Here is a 6,000-nt window from a genome sequence, read left to right as displayed (position 1 = left end):
GTCTGAATTCCTTGTTGGGCATGCTTGAATTTCACTTAAAATCGGTCTTTCATTGGGCTTTTATTTGTGTTACTGGATGGCAGTTTACAGATTAGGCTGTGTGCAACTGAGGTCTAACTGTGGCTATTTTAGGAAGGCAGGTAACCTCTATTGCTTATTTCAAAATGATGAAAAATGCCTCTATTGTTTGGATAACCTTTTCAGAGAGCACGCTTTTTAGTAGTTGTTTGCTGGTTAGAACTCCTATGCAAACTCAAATGTTAATGCTCTCTAAAGCGGAGAATTCTGTGTGTTTGTTAAACAAATCAAGAGTATCTAATTTGCCTGCTGCGTGTTTGATGCATTAAACTTTTTTATTAAATAGCCCCTCAAGTCATAGGTTTGCAGTCCTACGGCATTAGATTTTCCTCTTCACAAGAGAAATGTGCGCATCTTTCTTAGAAGTACTGTGTTGTAGATTCCTTTACGTGGTTATTCACAAAATTGCAATGAAGTGCTTAAAAAAAAAATATCTTTCAGTAGTTGTTCTGGAGACAAAGGATGCAGTAGCTACAAAAGAGGTAGGTTTTCTATTTTGGCTAATTTTTAGATCTCTGGCTCTGTTTCCCCTAGCATTTTATCAGTCGAACTTTTCTGTAAAATATGTATCATGTACCATGGTGTGCATAACTCTATTGTGTCACAGTCAGCACCTTACTTTTACACTGACTTCTCCAGAACCTCCTAGTCAGACACAGCAAAAACATTACATTTATTAGTACATCAGAAAATCAACTGCTTCCTCTCTTCAGACAAACAAAGGGAGCTCAGCTGTATAGCTTTGAATGATGTTGGACAAGGCAAACAAAAAATAAAAGTGGATTCCCTTTTAAATGTCTCAGCAGTGATCCTTCCGAAGGATCTTAGGCTGGCTCCTAGAAGCTTAAAGTTCTGTCAGTTTTTCATCTAGCAACATCTTCCCTTATAAAAATTATTTCAGACTTTTAAGATACTCTATTGTGCTTTAGAATTTCAGGAGGAAAATGGAAGAAATTCCTGCAAGAAAGCACGTGTCTTAACATATGGCTTCATGCTAAGGCTGAGCTGGACTAATTAGTTCCTGGTCTCTGAAGGGGAGGTGTCATTCCCCCTTCATTTTATCTCCTTTCCCATAAGCTGATACAACTTACCAACTTACTTGGCAAAAACCGCCACAAACTACCACAAACAGAAAACCTCAAAAAGCACCCAAAGAACCAAAACAAAACTTGTCAGAATTAGTTTTCTCAAATGAATGTTAAGACTTTTATGTTTACTCTGTGATCAGGAAAGCATCGGATCTAACGTAAGGCCAGGATGTTATAATGTCTACTCAAAATGTTGTGAGAAGAGGAAGGGAAAGTGGCATGAGCTGTATCTCTCCATTTCTCCAAGCTGGTAATTTTACCCAAGCTGAGATATGAAGCTACGGCATTGAAGTGTGGCTTCACTACAGTCCAAGTTGGTCTTGGCTAGAGTTGCCCCATAGTCTTGTCCTTCCTACTCTCACTCGACAGTCATGAGTGGCATCAGAGCTGAAGTGGCAAAATACCGTCAGTGTCATTTTAGTGCCGGATTGGTCGATTGCCTGATCTAGTATGTTGTTGGCTCAGGCAATTGCCAGCACTAGCACAAGGGCGGGAACTGCAGCTTTCTGTTACTGTCTGCCTTGTTAATAAAATACATGTGGATTGATAGAGCTTGTTTTTTTTTAGCAGTTGTGAATTTATAATGATAGAGATACTTGGTTTGACTGGGATGCAATTACATGAATAGAGAAGAATTCGAGAGACAGAAAGCTGAAGGTGAACAGTTAAGCCTTGAATTCATGTGAATTACTGAGATTCATGATATTTCACTTTTCTATGAAGAGAAAGACATGTAGGTGAATAATCATTCAAAAATTACAGCATTCATTGAAAGAGTAAATTTTTTATTTATTAGCTGCTGGTGTTTGGTGCTCTTGTCAAGGAACTGTTCTGTGTGGATGTAGCTTGTTTTGGTTGTATTTGGAAAGTCTGTCCTAACTGGATAATTGGATAATTTGACGACTTTCTTCCCCCCCCCGTGTTTTGTGTGTGTTTTTTTTTTTTTTTTCTTTTTCCTGAGGATCTGCTGTCAGGGACAGGCTTTCATGTGCCTGTACTTCAAATAATGTCAGTACAAACCAGATAATTTTATCTGCCCCCTATTATGCTGCTCCGTATCTGGACTCATCAGCTATTCACTTCTGTGCCATCTAATATTTGAGGAAATGATTGTTTAATATTGGTACAAGTGATTGTAGAGCATTTAAACATATGGCCTTGGTTAGGTGGCCTTAATAGTGTTGAAACAGCCCTGGTTTATAGTTCTTGTGAACTTCCACAGTGATCAAAGACTTCTTTAGGATAAAGAAAAATGCTGCCAAAATGCCTGGAGATGAATTTAGGTAAAAGCAAGTGATGAGGGGTATGTTGTGGTTGTAAAGTGAGCAGCTTTGAGTTTAGAAAGAATCCTCATTCTTTTGCCAAAAAAACCCACCAACCCACCCCCAAACAAAACCACCACCAACAAACAAACAAAAAAACCCCAAACCCCAAATGAATCGAATCACCCCAAACCCCCCTAGACTAGCTCAATTCCATTTGCATGGTGACCACATGCTCATACATGTTAAAGTGAAATTCTTGGTAGAGTTCTATTTGAACATGGTGAATTTCTTCTGTCTGTTTCTACTGAGGGATATTTTGAGTTCAGAAATAAGTAAAGTACTCTAAAATTTTACATACATCTTTTGTTTTTCTGCTTCATCAAGCTATCCAAATCAGGACTGCAGGGTGATTAATGACGTAGTCTCTACAATAGACGACATAGTAATCTCACTGTTGATGATGATTCAGATGACAAATTTCAGTGGTATCCTCTCTAGAGAATAAATACAGAGCTTAGAATGATGTGTAATTGTGTCATGTCCGGATGGCTCAACCTAGCAATCTCCCTCATACTCGCTCTCGGCATCTCAGTGGCTTGCGACAGCTGTCCTGCAATGCGCTGAAAAACCTGAGAGTCCACTACTGGGGCAATACACCAGAGCATATCTGCACAGAACACATCTAACTTTTTTCTTCCTCATTTTTTTTCTTTTTTTTTGGAAACAGTTCCATGTGTACGTGCCGATACAAACTGAAGCAAGCTGAAGCATGCTGTGCAGATGTACCTCTTGGGAACTAGCTGTTATGTGGAAATTGTATTCTGCAAAATACTTGTAGGCAGGCAAACTCGTGGTTTTTATGGATGGTTTTAATTCATTAAATGATGAGCCACTGCCTGTGAAGGTTTCTTTGTTCCCTTGCTAAGGGAATAATGTCTCCTTAGAGGAATAGCTTATATTTAATTTATGTATGATAGAAAACTCATAGGAAGCTGTACTTCTTAATATGAGTATAGTAGGTTCCCATTTAATAAGAAGCTGAACAAAACCATCTATCATGATATTTGACATAACATTAGACAGTTTGTGTCATACAGCTTGCTTCTGCATCATCTTAATCCTGTGGCACCTTACCTCTCCTCCTGACTCCCCTGTGACCTGGGCCACCCTATCCCTCAATCCAAAATAAAACCTCATTTAGAAGTATTGTCTTACTGTCTCGTCTAAATATTTCTTCGTTTTATATTCTTTTCTAAAGAGAAGTGCGTTGAGTTCGATAGATGGTATCCTTTCAGATACATGAAGGCAGTGAATTGGGTTGGTTTTCTTGGGCTGCAGTGTTAGAAGATTGTCGTGTTCATTTTGTGTAAATTGCTCATACAAGGAAGGATTGAGTTTGGATTATGAATGCAACTCTAACACTCCCTCTCCCCCTGATCACCCTCCACCCCAAACCAGGATTTTTAGGTATCAGTAGTGACCTCACACCAGATCTACCAGTTGACGGGGGTAGATGTGGGGGTAGATGTGTGGGTATGTCGGTACGGCCTCTTTGCAAGCAAACGAGCACTTAGTTCCTTGTGCTCCTGTCTGGCTCGGTCTGAGGGTGCTGGGCTCGAGCTCGTGTGGTCAGTCCTGCTGAGAGCACAGTCTCGCCCACTGCAGCTATTTTAAATAAAAACTTGCTCCTATCCTGCCATCTTGGAAAGGCAGATTAAGCGCAGCTTTGCCTGCTAGAGACCACAGACCCCGCAATAAGGCAGTTTACTGCCACTTTATGGTAGACTGGGATCATAATTGCTCTCTCATTTTAAGAGCAGAATTTGGAGGATAGGAAAGAAGAGCTTGTGGCTGTAGTAATATATGCAGCTTGCTGGTGTGTTAACGCTAGTGTTGCTGTAAGGTGTGATAGGTGGTATGTTTACAGATTGATCCAGAAACTAGTCATAACAAGTTATATGAAAATTACTCTTCTGATCCATTGTGAACATTTCTGCATTCCACCTCATGGTTAAGAGAGGTTTTGGAATTAGTCCAATTTAGTTGATTTTGAGGGAATTTTTAGTGGAAGCTTGTGCTGCTTACAAGGAAATTTCAGATTATGTATCGCTTGTGAAAAGATTAAAAGTTTTGCTAAGAGCTCAGACCAGTCTTCCCTTTCTGTCTGGGGAATAGATACATAAGTTTTTGGACCTGTCTTTTTCCAAAAAGAGTGCCTTTATTGCCAGAGATAAGCTCAAATAAGTGGAATTTAAAGAGGAATAAGAGTGAAAATTTGGAAGGAAAGATTGATGGAAAAAGTGTATCTTTCATGATAGCTACTTATGTTTCATTCTCTTTTTAAAAATAAATAAATAAATAAAGCCCTCATACACTTCATAAAGATTCTTTTGCAGCATCAGGCATATGGTTGAAATATTGCTGCAGCACAAATAGTTTTGTGCTGAGTTCTCACAGTGTTGTCACTGAACAAGTTCAAGGATGTGATAATTTTGAATATATTTGCCTACGGTTTGTTTTAGAATACTTCTGTAGTTAAGCATGTTGAGGCAGTTGCAGTTTGAAGTTGCTGTGTTGTTCTCCATCTAATGTGAAGCTTTTCCGTGGTATTTATTCTTAGGTAAGAGCAGACGTTTATCCACAAAATATTTTGATATGGGACTTAAAAGACAAAAACTTCCATGGATTTTTCAGTTTGGCTCTTCATATGCATGTTCTTTTTTTTTTTTTTTTAAATGAATAAACCTGAGTGTGGTTTGTGGGTTTTTTTTTTGTTGTTGTTGTTCCAAGACTGAGTGACTATTACCTGGGAATTGGCTGACTACAGACTAGAAAAAGATTTCAGTAAACTGCTTCAGAGAGGTGTGTTGTGTGGTGGTATTTTTTTTTTTTTTTAAAGTTTCCAAACCAAGTAAGTATTCTTTCCAAAACTTCTAAAAATGAAAAAAAGTCCCATAGATGTGATTCCCAGTCCTGGGCCGCCTCCCACCCCATTCTGTCCCAAGGGAACAGACAGCCTCTTCCCTGTTCACACTCCTCACCTGCCCCCCCCACCCTAAACAAGCCAACTTTTGTACTTTTAGAAATTGAAGTACTTCTAGTACAAATTTATGCTAAGGAAGTCTTCATGAAAGTGTGGGAGAGCCACCAGAATGAAATTCAGCATAGCTGTTTCAGTGTTTGTCTGAGCAGCTGAAGAGCTGTATGAATCTGCACTCTGCATTAGGAAAAGAATAGGTTTGGTTTAGGATGCTCAGTTGAGAAGAGATCACTAAGAGTTAGGGTATGTGATATTTTTGTTTAACTTTGTTCTTATATAAATCATTTAGTTTACGGTCATTTGCATATAGCAACAGAGAGGCCTTCGGTACCCTAGAAGTGAAAAGATACACACGTTACAGTGAATGTCTATTTACAGAGTGGAAACAAACTACTTTTAAACTCTCCTGTCAGCACTCTCTGAGAATACTTTTTTTAGTCTATGGTTAGAGAATTTTCTGGACTGAGAAAGGCAGTGAGGGGGAACTCGGTGTGGTCTTCTGATTTCTGAACTGCTAGGTGATAAATAC

The sequence above is a fragment of the Tauraco erythrolophus genome, chromosome 7, assembly GCF_009769465.1.
Source record: "Tauraco erythrolophus isolate bTauEry1 chromosome 7, bTauEry1.pri, whole genome shotgun sequence".
In the NCBI taxonomy this organism is placed as follows: Eukaryota; Metazoa; Chordata; class Aves; order Musophagiformes; family Musophagidae; genus Tauraco; species Tauraco erythrolophus.
Note: the sequence above shows the minus strand (reverse complement) of the source record.